We start from the raw sequence: 19,410 nt of genomic DNA, 5'->3' as shown, positions 1-19,410 counted from the left end.
AACAACAACAACAAAAAAATCCCTGCTTTTAAAGCAAATTCTAATGCACCAGGCTCAAAAATCAGCATGTATATGGAGGCGAATCAAGAACAAACTGACACTGAAGTACTGTCAAAAGAGAAGTACTACACAGCAGTTCAACTTTATGAATAAAATAATCGTATTTAATCTGACTCACATCCTCATCTATGTCAGCAACCCCCAGAGACAACAATACTGCAAAACTATGAACTAAGATTCTCTGAACTATGTAATTCATCATCAGGGAAAAAAAGCGTTGTTTTCAAGACAAGAGAACCATGTTTGTTCCTTCCTCTTTTTTCCTTTAAAATATTCAAGATTACACTTGTTGACTAATAGACCTCTGACTGGAATAACAAAGTCAACAAAAAAATTCTTAACTAAGATTTGTTAACAGCAAGTGCAGCAGCTTCCTTTTAAACACAAATAAATAAATATATTTTTAGAAAGACTGTAACAGAAAACATTCACAAGATTAATTTAAAACACACTACGATTCAACTCCCCTTAAAATGAAACCACATGGAAACTACTTTTTTAATCTCCTAACTGATGTTTTTTCAGACATTTTACACTTATTTTGAGTTTTTCCAGAAAATATTAGTCATCTCCCTGCTTGGTCAAAGTAATATGCAAGGTATCTGCTTTCATTTGAAAGAGGAAGTAGGAAATGTAGTTTAAGGGCATTCACTTAAGCTATCAGTAATGGTATAAAAATAGAAACACTTTTTTTTTCTTTACAAGTTTATTCACTAGTTCTTCACTGTAGGTAATAATAAAAAAAAAACCTTTGGGTAGAGTGAAATATACTGACATTTCACTTCTGCTTGTATTCACTTCAGGTACCCCAATCCAGACAAAATAGACATCCTGTCATGCTGTTGTATTGAACAGTACTGTACAGGCAGTAAATTACACTTCAGTAGCTCTAATGGTTTTTTTCCGGACTAAGTTAACCACTTCTGTCCTAAAAATTACATAACTGGAACTTGCAATAAAAGAATATTTACTCTTAGCTGAAACTCTAGTATTAATGTCACAATGGCACATACTCTAGTGGCCAATGATTAACTAGATCAGACAGTTCACCTCTAATTTAATCTCTCCGACAGAGCAAGCTCAAACTGTCCCTTGTCTGCCTCTATCTAGACATGTGAAGAAAGTTCCATGCCAGGTTAGAGTCCATTCTGGCCACGCAGGCTCCCCGTGAGCCTCCCTGGTGAGAAGTTAGTGGTGCCCATTACCCTGTCTGCAGTACCACAGCCTGGGCTTAATCATCTCAGGATAACCACAGCTGCTTTTGTGTGAGAGTGACCAAAACCACCACAGAGCTCAGGAGAGCAAATATGGAATGTGGCACAGGGAACACCTGTATGGACAGCACATGAGACAAACCCTCTGTTACTGCAAAGGTAAGGAGCATTTTACACATATGTTAAATCCATTCTTACCCAGGAGATGCTCTTAGCACTACTTCAAGTATTGAGTACATAAGAGCATCTGTCTGGTTAAATAACTGAGGCCACCCTCAAGAAGCCATTTTCCACGTGTCATCTGTACTATTATTTGACAGAGGGCAGTGAGAGCATAAAGCTCTATGGAGGATTCAGTGAGTAAAGGTAGCCCAGCAAACTACTCAGTTAGCAATGCAGTGCCTTTTAACTCCTCTGTGAAGGTTAAAAGTAACCTTGGAGATCATCTACAGCATCGTGTCCACTTCAAATAAATGCTTTATGCACATCAAAAAACCAAAAATTAACCCCTTCATAAAGCTTTCAGAATAAAGGCAGCCAGAGCATCACCTTAAAGAAAGTCTGATGTGCAAATTTAAGGCAAGGTCTAACACTTCTCATACTATATTCTGTACCCAAGGTTGGAGTTCCCTCCTGCTTTCCTGACAAAATGCTATGTGGAAGGAGCTTTAGATACAAGAGAAAAATATACTGTCATAACCAAAACAACACTATCTGCTAGTAAACTATGTTAGATGTTTTTTTAAAGATAGGAGAAAAAAAAATCTCTCAAAATAAAAAAAAAAACAACCAAAACAACTTTGGGCTGTTATATTTAATCCTATAAAGAAAACTATGTAAATCACAATTGATAGGTTTATAAGCATGAACCAAAAGACAGACTCTTAGAATAGCCCTAAATTCTCCAAAGATAATTAGTTCAGTACCACAGTAACCCATATATCAGTAAAATTGTGCTATTTATGGGAAGAACAAGGACTGAGCCACAGCTTTCCTGGTCTGGATGTAAATATTTTGTATTTTAGTCTTTAAGCACAAGAAACCTCCTGAATTCCTATGCCAGAGAGTACTACATATGCTGTAGTATTTCCTGCCTCAAGAGTTGCCCGCAAATATTTTTTTGACACAACCTTTCTTTGGAAAATTATTTTCCCAGTCTTTTCTGTAATCTTTGGAAGTTTACAAGGCAACAAAAATGTGCCATAGCTAGCTTCTAGAGTCTTACACAGTTTGAAATTCTGAGCTGTTAAACCACTGATGAGTAATTTTTTCCACCTCTAAATATCATCTATTGTCTCATCTCCTCCCTTCTTTCCCTGATAGCATCTGCCAGGTATTTGCAGGAAACTTCAACACTATTTCCTTAGGTGGGACACAATTATTCCCAATATATATATATAAACTGTCCAATAACTTTTGAGGAATTTCCTGTGTCACCTTGAACAAGAGTTGATTGAGTCAATGACAAAGATTTAATGGTTTTTAAAAGTATTTTTATTTTAAGCAATGAGTTCAAATTAAGAGAATCACTAATAGAAAAGAAATAGATACTGACACTTAGGAAACACTATGTCAATTCTCTTCCTCTTGATACCTGGCAGAAATCTGTGTCAGGAAACACTTAAGTCTTGTTATTTCTGCCTCTAACTACCAACATGCCAGAGCTTCTGCAGCTTTGCCCACACCACCTATCGCTGCAGTTCCTACATAACCACATTACAGTGACTACAACCTGGATCCCAAAGAGACCAGAAACAAAAATGAGTAGCTGAGTAATGGAGAAGATACAAGTTTGACCTCTTTAAAAGTATCTTTCAAAAGAACTGGCTCAACTCCTTGAGGTGGAATGGTGTTCTTTGGCAGGACCGGAAGATTACCATCACTAAAAGTCAGTCTTGCACAAAATTTCTTCTGTTTCAAAATCTCAAAAGCCTCAGTGCCTGAGGCACATACCGGAGTAAGGAATACAGGAAGAGTAAATAGGAAGTAACAAGAAAAATATTATGATAAATTTGCAAGAGCTTCTGGGGAAAGAAGAAAGCAGAGTTTCTAAAACAAGACTTTGTGTAATAATAATAAAAAAGGCCAAGATTCCCCCAAAGTAGCAATGTTAATACATGCCATAACTTTGGAGAGATTTTCTAAGAAGAGACTGGAGTAACAGTGAAGAAAGAACAGACTGGCAATAACCCTACACCATGCTCTGTGCCTGTAATTTAGATAAGAATGATGCAGCTGGCTAGACTTCAGTCTCAGGCACAGAAAGACCTTAAGTGGAACATCTGCATGCACACGCAAGCACTCTGCAGGCACTTCAGTGGCACAGACAGTCAGACATCACAAAGAGATTAATTAACTTTGAAACTAATCTCAGCCAAAATGACATAATAAATTGCACATATTCATCCCACTCATATGCTTGAATAAATTCCCAATCACTAACCAAACAAGACTGGAAAGGCAAAAGCTTGCACGCCTTCCCAGTCTGAGCCTCTCTCCTGTTACCAGTTTGAAGACGGTAATTACATCCCATACCAAGTTCAGTACGCATCCGAACATGGAAACAGAAAGAACTTTTTGGTTTGATCTTGAGACAAGTATATTAAGCCAGTTTTTTCTTTATTTGCTGCTCCATCTTTCTAAACTTTCAAGGGAGGTTGTCTTTTCTGATGCTGCAAATAATTTTTTTTTAATCTTAAGTTGGCATCAGTTAAGCTTGATTTTAAAGCAACTGGCTCACAAAAAACCCCATTCTATTAGTATAGATAGAGCAAGCCTTCCAAAGTCACTCTGGCAAAGACTAGAGCTCTACAAAGTCCTGATGCAGTGTATGAAAAAGGCAACGTAATTCCACTGAGCACTAAGGACAAATGTAGGCATCAATATGCCAGGTTAGATATGCAGCAAATGTCTTCTGGTTATTCATTAGCTACAGTAGCTCCTTTATCCTGCAGTAAGACAAAGGAAACAGCCTGAACTTTAACATCCCCAGAAAAACACACCAAAATACATATGGACAAATGCTGGAAGAAGCAACTGAGCTTCTGTTTTTGAAAAAAAACCCTCAAGGAGGACTGTAGAACACCAAGGAGGTGAATTTCTTTTATATAGTATTTAAACACAAAACTATAGTATTTAAACACAAAAATCTTGTTTCAGTAGAGATCTGATTATATTCAGGTAACAGATTTTTCCAAATTTCTTTTCACACAAAACCTATCATGTTTAGTACTGGCAATTAAAGAATGAGAAACTAACACTCTAGAGTCAAAATTATCCAATTCAAGAACTGAGTAAGAGGACAATATTTCGAGTCTAAATTTGCAACTACTATGAACTTATCAATATTCCCAATGAAGCAAGAGGCACACCACAGTTTATGATTATAGACATATGAATATTCAGGTCCTCTTAACTGTACTAGTACCTATAGGAGACATTTCTAACGGTCAGGATGAAATTTTACTGAAGACCTTATCAACAAGAAGAGTTTCCACATGTCTTCTGGATTTTTGCTTTGCAAAAGAGTAAGTTTTCTCATTTGTATGACAAATAACTAGCAAGGGTTTAATCATATCATGCAATTTGAGAGATAACTGAAAATTAACATCTACAATGAATGCATTCTCCCTGTGCAATTAGACAATAATTAAATGCTTGGTAGTAGCAAAACATTATGAGAATGTGTTGAAAAACAAATAATAATCCAAGAAGTGACTTGTTCAACTCTACAACTTTATCAACAACACTGAGAGCTTCATTTTTTTCTAGCAAGAGACAGAATAATTAACAGAATACCTTCACTAGGATATTTTCTAGGAAGGGGGAAAAGCAAAAGATGGCAGTATTCTCAGACTTCACTACAAGAAACAATAACAAAGATGCTCAATAATTTCCCGCAGGACCTCTTTACTAAAAAAGAAAAAAAAGAAAAACTTTCATTTTTACTAGATTTCTCATCTCACTTCAAGTAATAATAAACAAGTTTTACTTTTTTTCTTAACAAGCAATGAGGTGTAACTCAATTTTCTACTTATGCCAATAACATTATCAACAACATCTAGTATATCACAAGTGCTGGTATCTGAATTTCACAGTATTCATTTCACAATTTGTTGATGAGGATTCACCTTTCAGTTCAAGACAACCCTAAACGCAAGTCTCTTATTTAAATAAAAGTAATATCAATATAAAGGTCATCCCCATTAACCACTGCTTACAGCTGCCACTTTACAACAGAGGAACTGATGAAGACATAGCCCTGCTCCAGAGCCATCCAAGGGCCACTCTGAATTTATAGCAGCTCCTATACAGGAAGAAGTCAGCATCAGATCAGGGCCCTTACATCCATAGTAAGGATGCTTCCAACCAGGTTGTTTCCTCAGTGAAGAAACTCAAACCTGAATTTAAGAATAAGTATGGTTTTCGGCTAAAAACGTTTTAAGCTTCAAATAAGGTAACTCCCAGTTCATACCCAAAAAATTGTTCTGGGTATATATATGACTAAAATCCCAGTTTTAAGATAAAACAAACACAGAAGAGTCTATTTTCTGCATAAGCTCTAGAGGGGCAGGAGGGGAAGCATCTTTCTACTAACATGAATCATAATAATTATGCATGTTTCTTACCTGTTTTTAATAGGAAAAGTTGGTAAAAGTGCTTATCAAGCTCCCTCTCAGTTAGCATCAAAAGCATGGGGTGCCTAGGTCCAGAGTCTGCAACATGCATTTAATTCTTGTCTCATCCTCTTCTACTGGAAATCTTTGAGCATGACAGAGTCCGGACACCTCTATAACTATAAAATATAAAAGAAATACCTGGGCCCCCCAACAGTGTCCTCTTCAAACAGATACCAGAGAGATGCTCACAGTAATGCCATGCCTATGCAGATAAATGTTGGTTAAACATGAAACTGTCACACAGCAGAGGAATAAGACACAAATTTGCATTTTAAACACTTTTGGTCTAAAAGAAGGTCTTATTGCATTTTAAAACAACAGAATCTTCTACGCTAGATAAAATAACCCTTAGGATTCACAATCAGTGTGGTATCACACTATGCACATAGTCTGTGTGGGCTGACACAGTCACTAAGAGCAGGGCCAGCCTCTCCAGTAGGTCAAGAGCCAAATGCCTGGTGTGGTCAGCAGGAGCTCCAGGTTTGGCTACAACATCATTTTACCACCTGATCTAAACTCATCTACATCACTGCAGGCTTGGTATGGGACTGAAGATTTTACAAGGCAGCTGCAAAATTTCAACTCACATAATGGTTGAGGTCAAAGAGATCTCTGGAGGTATCCTGTCCAGGCAGAGTTACCTGGAGCAGGCTGCCCAGGACCACCACTAGAAGACTTCTGAATATCTCCAAGGATGGATATTCCAGAGTATCTCTGGGCAATTTGTTCCAGTGCTCACTTACCCTCACAGTAAAAAAGTGTTTCTTTATGGTCAGAAGGCTGTACTGACAGTCAATTAACACTTTTATTCTTCCTAATAAAAACAGTTTCTCAAGAGACACATTGGGAATTTTGATGGAAAAACAAGAAACCGAAAGCTCTTCTATCAAATCTAGCAAACTAAGTCTGTTGGTACATGCCACTGCCATGTAGCACAAAGAAATAGTACAATAAAAACCACAAATTCAGAAGATCAACATTTGTGTGACAAACAGTTACATCATTTTAAGTGCTTCATTTGAATATGCAGAAGAAATGTTTGGAACAAAAGTCTGGAACAGTGTTCAAATCCCAAGCTAACTATTTTGGAAGACAGCCCATGTTAACATGCCTTAATTTAACAAGCTGCATGTCTACTAACTGTTAAAAGTACATTTGTGTTGGCCAGATTTAAGGAAGAATTTATTCACAACATTCCATTTTGCATAACATCACAAAGCTGATATGAATTCTAAAATACTCGTATTATGATACAAACCTGTATATATTGGTTCTTTAAATGTTTTTGCTTCTGATTTTATCATAAATTGATACAATGGGATTTAAATTATGAGCTTTCTACCTGTGACCACAAGAAGTGTTAGAAATTGCTGTATTCAGAACTACTTCCAGATTTCACAGTTTTTAGCTTGGAAATTGAAAACATGAAATGTCTTTAAGCACTAGTTAAATCCTTGCTTAGAGCCAGCTCTTCCAATTCCCTTACTCCAACCCAACTCCCTGTAAAATTTTTAGAGGTTAAAAAAGGTAAAAAAAAAAGGTTTAACAAAGTCTAGGTTTGAAGAGGATATTCACAGTAGCAGCATGTACCATTTTAATTGTGTCTCATATTGGTTTCATCTACTTAGCCCATTTAGGACAACATTAAGAAAAAACAGTCCCTGTAAACTACTTAAAATTCTCATGATAAGCCTTTCTACAATTTAACTGAAAGGAAGACAAATCTACACCAAAAGCATTTTTATCTGAAACAAAATGCCTGGTCTGGATGACTTGTACTTAAATAGTGTGAACAGAATTAGAGGCAGTAAAATCTAATCTTTTTTTCCTATTATTTAACAGAGGAAATGTACAGGTGATTGTGTATGACCAAATCGCAAAGAACTAAGAGAGTTCATCTATGGATGGCATCTCAAAGATCTTTTCCACAGAAGGAAGTCTAATTTGTTCAGTTTACAAATAATACAGAACTTGTGACATTTCCTTCGATCCTGACATATACCTATTCTAAGCACAGAAGACTTCAAGTATTAGAAAGGAGTGAACAACCTGCTTTAGGGAACACACCTGTATTACAGGATGCAAACCAAGCTGAACCAAGTTCACTTTCTGTAGAACTGAAGCCCCACCTGGAGCATTAAAAAGAGAATGTTGTCAGGTTTTAGAACCAATTCAGAACACATTTTTTTAGCTACAGAAAAACAGGTTTGATTTTTTTTCAATTATTTAGACTAAACAGACATTATATGTTAATCCTCAAAATCTCAGTTACAATTTCATCTGTTTTGCAATATTACAGTACTATCCAGACTAGCTTATTAATAAACTTCTGCACTGCAAACAGTACAGACAACAGAATCAATCAGGCTGGAAAAGACATCTGAGACTGAGTCCAACCCATGACCCAACACCACCCTGTCAACCAGACCATGGCACTCAGTGCCACATCCAGTCTCATCTTAAAAACCTCCAGGGACAGAGAATCCACCACCTCCCTGGGCAGTCCATTCCAATGGCTGATCACTCACTGTAAAGAATTTCTTTCTTTCTAATGTCCAACTTAAACCTCCCCTGGCACAGCCTAAGACCGAGCCCTCTTGTCCTACTGCTGGTTCCTGGGAGAAGAGACCAGCCCCCACCTGGCTACAACCTCCTTTCAGGGAGTTGTAGAGAGTGATGAGGTCTCCCCTGAGCCTCCTCTTCTCCACACTGAACAGCCCCAGCTCCCTCAGCCTCTCCTCATAGGGCCTGTGCTGCAGTCCCTTCACCAGCTTCATTGCCCTTCTTTGGAGCTGCTCCAACCCCTTAATATCCTTCCTGAACTGAGGGGCCCAGAACTGGACACAGCACTCAAGGTGCAGCCCAACCAGTGCTGAGTACAGGGGCAGAATCCCTGCCCTGGTCCTGCTGCCACACTGTTCCTGATACTACAGCTCAAAGGAAACACACAAAAGAGCAACAACAAAAGCACATGAAAAACTCCCAGTTCAGACTCACTAAGAAAGTACTGATATTACAAATCAGTTTCTCAGGGACAGCATAAAACACTCACCTTACTGAATGTACTAATCACGATCTTTCCAAATCTGAAAGCGTCGTTAATATATTCCTATTAACAAAAAAAAAGAACACAGTTTTATAAGCTAGATAAAAATTTACTATGAAAGATAAATCAAGTCCATTTAATAATGCAATACAAGTCCAGCCATGTAAAATATGTATTCCAAGATGAAGAACAGTTATAAAAACTACAAATACAAAATGAGAGGAAATGCAAGAAATTTTATTGACAAAAATATTTATTATTGTAACCTAACTTCTAAATTGGTTCTTTGAGCAATGCACAAAGTAACTACCCACCAAATTCTGTTCCCTTTATAAACATAAGAAACCTCCTCAAATTGCATCTCCATGATCTTAATTTATTGTTAGAACATTGTTTAGATAATACAGATACTAACACAGTGTATTTCAAAATGCTGAGCCATCCAAGTTGAAGAATTAGTATTATCTGGTATCAAGTTTGAGATCACATTCAAGTTATGTTTCTTTTTCTGCACATTACAATCTTAAAACACTTCATCACCAAAATACAAATTCCAAATTAACCTCAGCAGATGAAAAACTTCTGAGAGCTAATTCAACAGAGAAGTATTGACATCATGACCAAGATTAGTTTCATATTCCAAAACACAAGTATGCATTCTTAGAGCAAAAGCTGTTCTCAGTTTACTAAAACTGACACTTCTTCTACGCATATCTGACAGAAAAAAATAAAAAGGCATCACAGAAAGAAGCCTTCTTAGGCCTCCCGAGGGCCAAATAGGAAACAAATTAATCCCACAGTCCTCAAGTAGTGGTTCCTAAATGGGCCTAAGCGTATGTCACCAGTCACTTGTATTCCTGAAGCACCCATGGCACTTCTATTATTTTATTGCCTTCCAGTTTTAGGGTGGTTTTGTTGTTTCTAAAGCTGCTTATTTTCCCTGAGGAGTAATTCACAGTGAAAAATAAAGGTAACAGGACCAAGTCAACTCAGTTTTACTAATAACAGCAGGATCCAGCACATTGTTGCACTTGTCAAGTGAAAGACTGTAAGAAGTCAAGTACCACAGAAATCTCCCCTTTCGCCTTTCCCCCAAAAAAGAAGTTCAGAACCATTCCTCCATCATCTAGTGGAATTGTTCTCATTTCTGCCAGACTAGGAACAAAGCTTATTTTATCCTTTCAGGTTTCCTTGTTCTGTTAAGCCCACGACCCTCAAGATTCCATAGTGGACATGGACTGATCATCCCCAAGAGCCAACAGAAACTAACCTTCCGAAGTTTATTCCTTCACCTTGAATAATAAGCCATGGCCCAGAGTTAAGTTTAACTGCCAACAGGTTGCATATTTGCCATTAAAAAAAAAAAAAAAAAGGCAGTGTGTGCCAAGACGACACTAAACACGATCTCCTTCTTCTGCCCCATGCTAATTTCTACACATCCTTCCTTCAGTCTTATAGGTAACTAAAGTTGTGCTCAACGTGAATTGAAAAAAAAAAACATTTCATTTTCTTTGTAACCAGAAAATGCTGTTCTCTTCTTGAGTGGAACTGGAGAAATCATTAAGCACAGCAACATTCAGAACTCTAGTACCTGCACATGCCAACTTTTGTCCTCTTTGAAAAAAAAAAAAACCAACAAAAATTATATGTTTGAGATTGTCAAGTGTTGTCAGAGAAAGGAGGGAAAAATTATCACACCCCACCATGTATTCATATACTTTGCCTTTATTATAGGTGAAACTAGATTGAAAGTATCTCAACATCGTATTTCAACTATAGTATTTGTTCACATTCTCATTAAGCAGCATACTTCCATATCTACTGCTCCCCTCTCTCAAAGAAAAGGGCAGGATTTCACCATGGGGTATTACATTTACAGAAGTTCCAGGCTAATGCTGCTCTTAAGACATTTCTGCAGTTCACACCCTATTAAAGATTTCAGTCAGAATGGAAGTACCATCCTGGAAGACTCTGCGCCAAAGAAATTCTAGTCTCCATCGCACCAGTAATACACTCCAAAAAGTGCAGCAACCTAACAAGCATGATGTACTTGTCCTAGTAGTTGGACATATTAATACTGAAGAAAGAGCTCAAGTCACAGAAGAACCCCTGCTAGCGACATAATTGAAATGAAGTAAGTGCTTTATATACTGAAGATCTTTGTAAAATTAAACTAAGAAGAAACATAAAAGTACACGTAATAAGGTCAAACACAAAAACTGTACTAAGATACCAAAGCTGCAAGGAATCAGGAGAATAGGCAGCAAAACCATCAAAAAAGAAAAGTACTGGACATGCTCACCTCTTCATCTTGTCTCCCTAAGCTTCAATTATGAGAAGTTACAGATGTCATTGCAGAGGCACAGTGAAGTACCTCTGTTTTAGGACAGGGTGTTAGAAAGGCAATGTAGCTTTGGATCTACTTCTAAAAAGCCAGTTCTACTTAGAAAAGTAATCTATACATGGAAATCTCTAACTATTTTATCTATAAGAAAAAAATCAAGCATTAAGGATTATAACAGTCCACTCAAAAACAGGCGGAAGCAAACCTAAAGTCTTTCCTAAACATTTTGGCATACAAATGAGCTCTCTTTTCCACCAAACACCTACAGCCTGCTCATACAATCTGTAGAATCTCCTTAAATTCTTGCCCCAAGGAACATGTTCTCTGTATTTTAGTCCACTTGTCGTGGAAACAGCATGTTGGGCCTCTAACCTATTAGCACCTCTAATAAAATTTTCCTTTCTATTGGGAGAAAACAAAGAAGAAAGGAAAATCATACTCCATGATTATGTATCTTCTACAGGCAAACTTGTCTAAATCAGACCACCAAAAAAAGTCAGTGAAATCAGAAGGATTCTCTAGGACTACCACACACTACTTCAGCAGCAGCTGAAAACATCTGTACAAAAATTTCCTGACCTTACAATAGCTTTCACACAGAAATTCTCATAACCTCTCTTACATATGTGGATAAGCAGGGAAAACAGGCACTTAAGAACTACTGCACACGCAACTTGCATGAAACTTAGTATACTGCTGCTGTCCCTCAGCAACTCCTCAATATGGAGAGAGGACCAAGTGAGAGGATTCTGCACTAGTACAAGCCCAGTGTAGGCACTCAGACAAAAAGACTCCATCTACACTGAAAGGATAGCCTCAGAAACACAAAACAGAGGCACAGAAGTCTGCCCTGCCCTTGTTCCACCAGCACTGCTGGCAGGCAGAGTACAAGCAGGCTGCACAAGCGTGCCTGGTGATCTACTAAGCCACTTAGCAGAACATCGGATCACTGCTGTATGCTCGGGCATGTGGATCCCCATGTGTGCGGGTGCCTCCCTACTACATATGGCTCTGCCTCGCAGGCAGCATTAACAGAGCATGCTCTGGAGAGCAGCTTCAAAGCCTCTCCACAGGTTTTGCAGACATATCCAAATCATCTGACCCTTCTTCGTTTTGTTCTCTGCCACACTGCGTTTCACAAAAGTAGCCTGGGGCCACAAGAAATCCCAGCAACAGATAGCAAAACCATGAAGTATGAGTTTGACTGCCACCTTCTCTTTTCACATGTTCTTTAAATGTACTTAACAGAATTAAGTATGTTGCCTGTAACTAAAACGAAACACCCACACCCTCCCCCCCAAAAGCCCTCTAAGTGTCAGAAGGCAGAGTTGTTCTTCACTAACCAACGACTGGCAAGTAAAAGGTTTGCCTTACAACCAACACATGCAATGTTAACAGCCTGACCTCCACTACAGCAGTGGGTAAGTTTAAGGCAGCAGTTAAAAGCAGGGAAGTGGACACCTTTTACACAGGACACAAAACATCAGTAGCATTACTTTCAAGACCAACATTTTCTGTATTCAACCTCATCTGTACCCAAAAGCGCAAGTCAAAGCCCTTCAGAGTAATACAACAATAACACAAAGAATGATACAGATATTAATTGACTCCTTTGCTGTTCAGTGCTTGACAAGCTAAGTTAACAAAAGGAGTACTCAAGCAGTTCAAAACTTGCGCTACAGGGATATAAAGGGATGTGGAAAATATGAATGCAGCAAGACAATCCAGTAAATAAGCTCTGTAATCCACCAACCTCATAGAGGAATTCTAGGCCATGCAACCAAAACTGGAGACAAAAATTCCTTTTCAGAAACACCTGATCATCTAGTAATTATGATGTGGTAACGTCATGAGTATAATATAGTGTCTACAGGACACTCACGCCAAGTATTACACAAGGCCTTGCTAAGAACATGATGTTCCCTTTTAACGTAGGCCAACCATAGCAACCCTATAGAAAACACTACAGTTGATGTAGACTAGTGATAATTTACTGGTTCTACTGGTAACATATTGCTTTTAATCCACACCAAATACACCTCATCCCACAGCAATTTGCACAGGTGCTTATACTTTAAGGAGTTAAAGAAGATTTTCTGCAGTAAATTATATTCTGATAATGTAAAGATGTTAGAGAAATAAGGGTGTGGCCAGAGCCCAGGAAAAAGAAAACTGGTTTATTGGTCTGTACCTAAGCCAAACACTTCCTGGTCATAGTAAAGTCTGAGGGAGGAGAGACATCCAGAACTTTACTGCCAATCGCTTTCCTCATTTCACTCTGTTCTCATACTTTGGCTCCATCAACATCTCAGTTTACTCACAATACTTATTACTATAAAAATGTATTGTTTAGGGACAGGCTTAAGCAAGTTTACTTGATAAACTGAGTTGTTACATATTTTAATCTTATGACTGGGGGAAGAAAAAGTGGAGAAGGTAATATGATAATATGCTGTCTCTTTAATGCCTCCCAGTGGAAATCCAAAAAGAATAAGAGTAAGATATAAAAATGAAGATTACTTAGATTTTCACTGACAGCATTCACATGCTAAAACAAATAGAGGAAGCCTACAACAAGTCCCACCAACTGACAAATAAACAAAAAGTCCAGCAAAATCATGTAGTCTTTGAATTGTAAATGAAACCAGAAAACTTGCTGAATCTGAGGTACTACACAAAAGCAAAAACCACACTTTCCATGCTTTTTACCTTCTGGACTACATCAAGCCAAACAACACTTCTTCACAGGACAGGTTCTTTCACTGCACAACACTTGACACATAAGACAACTATCCAACTAAAGTATTTGCTGTTCTACCTTGAAATATACACTTGAAATGGCTAAAACCCCATCAAAGCCTGAAGGCTATTACTTTTTTCTTCTACTCTAGGTCAAAGGTCATCTCCTTTCCTCTATGTGTTACCAGTGAGGTAAGCAACCTCCAGAGTCCAGATTCAGAACCCCACACCTCAGTGCTCTAATCACAAAACTTACAGCAAGCTTTGGATGAAGTGAGGACTCAGTCCAGTTTTCCAATGAAACTGCCTCACTTTGCAGAAATAATGCAAGTTTCAGTAACAAAGGGAAAAAAGAAAGAACCCAAAAGCATGCAAACACAGGCAAGCATAAGCAAGAGGGAATTTGATGTTACAGTGCAACAATGTGGGCACTCTCCCTTACACCAATCAAACTGTGGTTGAAACAATACTGGCAACTTGAAATGGTTTCTCACTACACTACATCAGGGGTTTACTATATTTTTGACTTGACAGATACTCTCCACACTAGAATCATTACAGAATTTCCACTTTTTTCCCCCTTAATGGTGGTAGCTATTCAATCTTAGATGTAAAAGACAATAAACCTCAGTCTGACATTTGGAAAAGGAAGACAGAGGCTTACAAGAAAAATGGAGAAAGACTTCTTATCAGGGCCTGTAGTGACAGGACGAGGGGCAGTGATTTGAAGCTGCAAGACGGTAGATTTAGATTGGACATAAGGTTGAAACAGTTGGACTCCATCTTGGAGGTCTTTTCCAACCTTCATGATTTCATTTCTTCAAAATCCTTCAATGCACTGTAAAGTCACTGTTTCACTGGCATAGACTTGCAAAGCGCTACAGTTTCCAAGTACCAGAGACTTTGTACTGACATCTAAGTGGGCTTTTTAAGCTCCTGTGGTACACTGAAAGTCCTCTACCCTATTCTGACCTATTACAGAACGTCAGACGTAGCGTCAGCTTGACAGTTACCATATTGCTCATCTATTTGCATGAAACTGTACTTACATAAACTGTTTTGTAATCATGCATGTAATAGCATGCAACTAATGTAAGCACCACGTACAACCACACCGTCTCAAGGAAAAAAGTGCCCTCACAACCAGAGGCAGCACAAAAAAGCAAACAGCAGACAGCACCTGTTGCCCACTCTACCTGCACCTCACGTATGTTAGCAGTGCTGAGACTGTGGCTCTGAGTAACACAATTCCTCACGTGAAACATCCCACCGGGCTGGCGGGCACGGCCCTGTAGCGGGGTGCTGCTCCCTGCACCGAGACACGTGTGGTGCCGGCGGTGCCCTCCGCGCCCCCGCCGTGCCCTCCCGCACACACACGGCCGCCAGAGCGGAGCCCCGCCGGGGGACTGGGACCGGCTCCGTCGCCCCCTCCTCCGGCCCGGGGCGGACACGGGCGGGGGACACTGGCATCACCTCGCCCCCCCAGCCTGACCCCGCCAGGGCGCCCCTCGGAGTGCGCAGCTCCCGTCCTAGCGCCAGCCGGGTGTGGGTGTGTCCGTGCCCCCCGCTTCCCGGCACCCTCCCGGTGCGAGGCGGGCGGGGGCCGCGCCGCGCTCAGCCCCGCACCCGCTCCGGCCAGGGACTTACAGCCGGCGGCCGCTTCCCTCGCTGCCGTCCCGGAGGGGGGGTCGTGTTACAGCCGCCCCTCGCTCGGCTGAGAGGGAGCCCCACGCGCCCCATCCGCGGCGGGCCGGGGGCGGCGGCGCCACGGACCCCGCGGGACGAGAGGCGACCCACCCGCCCGCCCATCGGCCCGGCAACGGGAGAGCCCCGGCGCGGGGGTTATGTAACCTCGGCCCGGAGGGCGGCGAGAGGAAGGGAGCCCCCATGCCCCCCGCGCCCGCCGCCCCCTCCCGCCGCACCCTGTGGGCTCCCGGTCCCGGCAGGGAGCGAGCCCGGCGGGCCCCGACTCACCGCACACAGCGCGTCCCGCGGCCCCGGCGCGTCCCGGCTCGGGCTTCATACGGGCAGAAACGTGACCGGCCGCCGCGCGCCCGCCCCACCCGCGCCCCTATTGGCCGCGCGCGCGTGACGCGGCAGGGGTGCGCGAGCGGGGGCGGGGCGCGCCGCGCTCCCATTGGCCGCGCCGCCCGCCGCTCACTTTACATAAGCCTCACGTGTGACACCATGTTTCCACCGGCCGCTGCCGCCGCCGCCGCCTCCCGAGCCTACCCCGCCTGACCGCCCCTCCCCTCCCCCGCGCCGCCGTCACCGGAGCGCTGCTCACCCTCGCCCGCCGCGCTGCCCTCCCGTCGCGGCCGCCCCGCTCTCCTCCGCCCCACGCCCCCCGCCGCCGGACCGCAGGGCCGAGGGGGGCACGGGTCACGTGACGGCCCTGGGGGAAGCGGCCCCGGCCCCGCCCGCTCCGAGCCACCCGTGACGTGTCGCTCGCGCGCGCGCGCGGGGACCGTTGGCAGCCGCTGCGCGCGCCAGGCCCCTCACGGCCCCCTCACGAGTGGCCCCTCACGGGGGCGGGAGGGCCCCGCGGTCCCGGGGAACGCACATACAGGCGGAGGCGGCGGCCGCAGCCCTCGCTTACGGCCTAGCCGGGGCTCGGTTCGCTTACATAAGGCAGCAGCGCCTGTATCCCGTTTCCTGGTGCCGCCGCCCGCGCTGGGTGCACTCCCTGAGAAGTTTCGAAACTGACCTCGCGCATTGTTCAGGAGGCGTCGGGTCACAAAGCAAAGCGCAGCGCAGGAGAGCGCAGGGCTGCAGGTCTCTCCGGCGGGAGCCAGCCGGCATCGGTTTGAATAGCTACAACAATGGTTAAACTAAGAGTTTCCAGGGTGTTAAAGGTATGTGCCGTTCCCTTGTGGAAAACTAGTTCCTGATACAGTACATGTTACCATTTGATTACTTTCCATTCCAAAATGTTTAAAAAACAGTTTTTCATATTTATTCCAAAAAAATAAATATTACGTCCTTCTGTTCAGGCAAAACTCTCAGAAATGATTGACATTTCCCATCTTAGAGTAGAAAATAACAATTAAAAAAAATTCTTGTACATCAGTCAACCAGGTTTTGCTCAGGCCCCTGGACCATCCATCCTACACTGTGGTGAGACAGCACCTGAGGTTTGAGTCCTTACAGGTCAGCAGTGAGGTTACCCACTGCTGAACAGTCCAGCTCTGTTCGAGTCTCCACATCTTCCCAGGCTGAGCAGAGCAGTCAATGTTAACTTACCCATATTCTGAACTCGTTCTGTCTCCTTAGTGGTACATGGCTGTGCAAAGAAGAACAGAGGACGTGCCAAAGCTCTGTCCGTCTGGGTGCCAATACCTCAGTCTGGTGTAACAGCATTTTACACTTGCTGCATACACGCAGTTGCTCCATAGGATGTAATGCAGGGAAGCCATGAGGGCTTCCATTGTTTATCTGCAAAATGAGGTTAATGCCGCCTCCCTCACTGTGGTGTTAAGGATAAGTCCATTAGGTACATAGATATTTAAGCTGTGCCTGTTACAGAAACAGCATGTGAGAAAAGGACTGTGCAGTATTTAACTGCTGGGAGGGAGAGGGGGCGGGCGGAAGCATTAGGACCAGATTCTGCAACTGGATTTGTTGCACTGCACAAGTCAGATTACCAGGATACCATTCTTAGTTTGTGCTTGTCTGAGGAATCTAATTTTAAGACTAATCCTAATTAGGGAGTCTCAGTATAGTTTGGTCAACTTGTTGCTGTTAGGCCTTCACATGCAAAATTTCATCATCTTTATATAAGTTCTCTGCTTTAGGCTTGGAGGGATGTAGAATAACATTCTTGGTTTCCATGGGATGTTGCTTTTCATATCCCTCTCTGGCTGTGTGCTAAGGGCTACACCTCTTACCACAGACTCAAAGTAAGGCACTTCAACCAAGGCAAAACTTTGAGGCCCCTCTGCCTCCACCCTGTCAAAATGCAAACATGAGGAGGGTGGCAAACTATGGCACTGTGCTAGAGCTGAGTGAGTTCCAGGACACACATTCATCACTGCAGCAGAGCATGCCAAATCTGCCAGGAGAGCAGTAATCACCACCACCAGAAATAGCCAGTACCTTTTCCATCCTAGTAACTACAAGAGGCATTACTTGAGTTCTGCTTATTTTAAAGGGATACTAAACAGTTATTTTAGTCAAGCTTATGGGGAGCTTTTTTAAGTTCTATTCATGCCACCTTTTAGTAGTTATATCTTTATATTTGATTTACTAAAAGCAGGGAAAGCAGTGTTACTAAAAAAGTGATTGTGCATATTGAACCAGTTCAGTCCAAATTTGTCTGTTGTGCCAATTTTCTGAACATTGCAGTCATGTGTATAGATAAAGTTATTACAGACCCCACCAATCTGAAACAACAAGAAGGCAGGCACATGATTTCTAAAGGAGTGAATATTACCATTCACTCAATGGCTCATCTGCTAAGAAACAAAGCAAAATAAAATGGTTGCAAAATGCTACAGGACAAAAATGGGTTTGTTTTTAAGGTCATTCTGTCTGGTAAGTAGCTATAACATAGGGGTTTTAATAGCAGCAGGAGTAAAATATGTTTGTCAATGCATACACAAACTGTTCTAAAGAACACAAAGGTTGTAACAAAAACATTAAAATGCTTGTGGTTTTTTTCCCGGCTTTGTTTATTTTTTTGTGTGTGTTCAGTTGTAACTCTTGGACCGTGGAGAGAACAAATCATTCATATAGTAGGCAAGCCCTTTCTATGTGACTGTTTCACCGTGTAGCACACCAGGTCCCACACTGGCGCTCATCCAGAGCGGCTCTGGGGCGGTGAAGTGGGGCCCTGTCCCGCTTTAAATGCTGCTCGGCTCCCTCATGCGGTCTCGCCAGGCAAATGCCTCTCTTCTGTACGAGTTTTTTTTATGGATTCCCACTGATTCTCATACTTACATGACCAGATCTTTATCCCCACACACACAAAATGCTGAACCTTTTCCCAGCATACTTCAAAAAGTAGAATTTTTGCTTAAGGAAAGTATTTCAGTCAGTTCTGATAAGCAGCAACATATTGACATTATCTACATTTGGGGGGGGGAATTGAAACTTCCTGAAAAACTACCTGAGGATTGCTTGCTTGGATTTGCTACTGTTAAAGAAATAGGGCTCCTTTTTTTCAAGTAACTATGTTTCCCTATCCACTTGTAGAAGTTACCTGTTCCAAGTTATACCACAGCACTTACTGAACTGTATATTATTAAAAATAATTTAAAAAAAAATCAATAATTTACAGCTGGAGCCCACATCTAATTCTTCATTTCCTAAGTCTAATTACTCACCATG

The 19,410-nt window shown here is 41.7% G+C and overlaps 1 protein-coding gene across 10 annotated transcripts in view; it reads right to left on the bottom strand.

Annotated features, from left to right (window-relative positions):
* The window catches only part of PER2 (period circadian regulator 2), a 46,509-nt gene extending 30,104 nt beyond the window's left edge, over window positions 1–16,405 (bottom strand). For 2 of the 10 annotated variants that reach the window (XM_027685990.1, XM_027686000.1), the window contains exons 1-3: window positions 16,057–16,147; window positions 9,006–9,062; window positions 5,903–8,082 (exon numbers count right to left, since the gene is read on the bottom strand). The gene's annotated coding sequence lies outside the window, so the exon portion shown is untranslated. Of the gene's footprint in view, window positions 1–5,902; window positions 8,083–9,005; window positions 9,063–16,056; window positions 16,148–16,369 lie in introns of those variants that run through there. The other 8 variants (XM_027685991.1, XM_027685997.1, XM_027685995.1 and 5 more) reach the window with 8 other exon arrangements.
* Between the last annotated feature and the right edge of the window lie 3,005 nt (window positions 16,406–19,410).

This window comes from Neopelma chrysocephalum, unplaced genomic scaffold (assembly GCF_003984885.1).
Source record: "Neopelma chrysocephalum unplaced genomic scaffold, ASM398488v2 Primary Assembly neopelma1_70, whole genome shotgun sequence".
NCBI classification, from domain to species: Eukaryota; Metazoa; Chordata; class Aves; order Passeriformes; family Pipridae; genus Neopelma; species Neopelma chrysocephalum.
Note: the sequence above shows the minus strand (reverse complement) of the source record. Positions and strands in the feature narration are given on the sequence as shown.